The sequence below is a fragment of the Myotis lucifugus genome, unplaced genomic scaffold (genome assembly GCF_000147115.1).
Source record: "Myotis lucifugus unplaced genomic scaffold, Myoluc2.0 scaffold_16, whole genome shotgun sequence".
NCBI lineage: Eukaryota > Metazoa > Chordata > Mammalia > Chiroptera > Vespertilionidae > Myotis > Myotis lucifugus.
Window position 1 is genome coordinate 2,941,579 of NW_005871064.1, and position 2,225 is coordinate 2,943,803.

The 2,225-nt window shown below is 57.9% G+C and overlaps 1 long non-coding RNA gene across 2 annotated transcripts; it reads right to left on the reverse strand.

Annotated features, from left to right (window-relative positions):
• Nucleotides 1-464: 464 nt before the first annotated feature.
• LOC106696438 lies at nt 465-1,940 on the reverse strand. 2 transcript variants are annotated; one of them, XR_001347379.2, is made up of 3 exons: nt 1,504-1,940; nt 1,042-1,324; nt 465-787 (listed from the first exon to the last, which is right to left on the reverse strand). It is a non-coding gene; the product is annotated as an uncharacterized LOC106696438 (long non-coding RNA). The 2 variants fall into 2 exon arrangements; XR_002828315.1 differs by having other exon boundaries at nt 465-1,324; nt 1,504-1,938.
• Between the last annotated feature and the right edge of the window lie 285 nt (nt 1,941-2,225).

Genomic DNA, 2,225 nt, shown 5'->3' on the forward strand with positions numbered 1-2,225 from the left:
CCCCTACTGGGGATGGAGCCTGCAACCTGGCATGTGCCTTGTCTGGGAATTGAAACGTGACCTCCTAGGTGGACACTCAACCACTGAGCCATGCCTGCCAGGCCCAGGGTAGCTTTTCATAGGCCATTTCATATTAAAATGGTTGGCTTGGGTCAGCAGGAAGGACCAAAAACCAGAAACAGCCTCCCTACTTCTAAATTGAAGAGCCTTTGCCCTGGCCTAGACCATCCTCCCTGGTGGCTCCGGGGTATGGAAGCAGAGGCTTAGGAGATGGATCAGTTCCATCAGTTGGCTTCCTGGGTCGCTTTCACAAGCTATTTTACAAGGTGGGTGAGTAGAGCTGCCTCTAAGCTGGCAATGGAAGAAAACACCCTGGAGGTCAACTTTTGAAGAATTTCTGCTAAGTTTATCTTAGCATAAATACATGAAGGCAACCGGAGGGAAAAAATGTTAACAATTATTGATTTTCTTTGAACGTCAAAGCCCTGTGATATTCACTGTTTTATTTAATCACCACACAACTACATTTGAATAGCTATCATTGCAGGTGAGTTCCACTTGCCTAAGATCACAGATTTGGAACAGAGTAGAACTAAAAACTACAATTTGCCTATCTCCGGGGTTCATGCCCTTCATCACAACTTTTCGGTGGGAAGAGTACTTCTGTGTTCAAGGAGGGAGATGGTGGGCATGAAGATTCTGAAAGGACTTCTGGAAAACCTGTAAGACTCAGGGGCATGGCCAAGTATCTCATCGGAAGACACCTTCCTCGGAGGAGCCTTCATACCTGAAAGGAAAGCATCTACTTCAAGAACTCTGACTGTTGGTACTTCTTGTTGACTCCTTTATATTGTCAGTGCCCCTTTCCTGCTTAAGCCGCCACATGAAATTCACGAAGGAGCCCATGAAATCGAGCGCTGCACAGGGAGCCCCGAAAACTGCCTTGTCTCTGCCGCCAACCACCTGTGTGAGACCTAACTTTCTTTTTAACTTTAGTTCTGTGGTGCTTCCTGCCCAACGTACTAAGTGTTCAATAAATACCGGATGTGATTGATTAGTTGGGTTCCACAGTTCAGCAGAGATCTGGGTGTCCCTGAGGTGAAAGCGAAGTTACCCGAGTGCAGTTACGCCCCCACCAGCTTTGGGCAGCGAGCAGCTTACTAGCAGTTAAGGGCCTTGCAGCGCAGATGCTGGGGGCCTACCCACATCACCGGAACAGCGGAGAAATGAAGGGAAAGAGGATCCGGCAATGAAGGGGCATCGAGCTTATTTCTCGGACTTCACAAGGCTCGTTCACAGCATGCATCATCAGATGCATTTGTTACTGAAGAGAGAACCAAGCTTCAGGTTAAACCGGGCATCCCTCACCCTGGCCTTAAAGCCCACAGGTCCCCGCCCCAGGGGCTTATTTACATCCCGGGCCCCGCCCCCATCCTCAGCCCGGGGGCCCCGCCCACTCGCCCGCTCATTCGCCTAGGGGCGCGCCCGGAGTGGGTTCAGTACCGCGGCTTCGGTGGAACCATCCTCCTGCCCCCTGCTCGTCCCGTCCTCCAGGCGGGCTCGGTTCCTCCGAAGGGATGAGCACTTGCCCCTCCGCGGCTTGCTGAGGGAAGGTGGGCCCAGCGGCGGCCCTCACAGGCCCCACCCAATGGCGCTGGAGAGACCGAGAAGGGGACCCAGGGCCGAGGCAGGGGGACGGGTGACCCCGGGGCTGTCTCCCCACCGCGGCAGGACACGTGCTTCCCCTCCATCTCCTCCCACAGCCTCTCCTGGGAGCTCTCCGAAGACGAAGTCAACCGAAACCAGGGGCGTCCCACCCCACCTCGCCCACCGCCGCCGGCCCGGCCGCGCCTCGCCTCGCCTCACGCTCTACGGGGGAGGCGGGACCAATCAGGGAGCGACGTCTCCCTTCCGATTCGAGGCTCCGGACGCGCGGCTCACACCCCGAGCACCTCGCGCGCTGATTTGGCTGCGCGCGCCCGCCGGTCGGGCCGAGGAGGCAGGGGCGGGCCGGGGGAGGGGGGGCGGGGGGAAAGGAGGCGGGGAGGGTAGTGGCCGGGACTCTTCGAAGGACCCCGCTCGCGCCCCCGGCCCCTTGCTCCGGGGAGCTCCGGCCCTCCTTCCTTTCCCCTCCTCCGCTCGTTCCTTGCCCTTCCGGTGCGTGCCCGAGGGGCTTGCGAATCGGGCGGGCGTTGCCTCGCTGCCCCTAACGGGGCGGCCGGGGG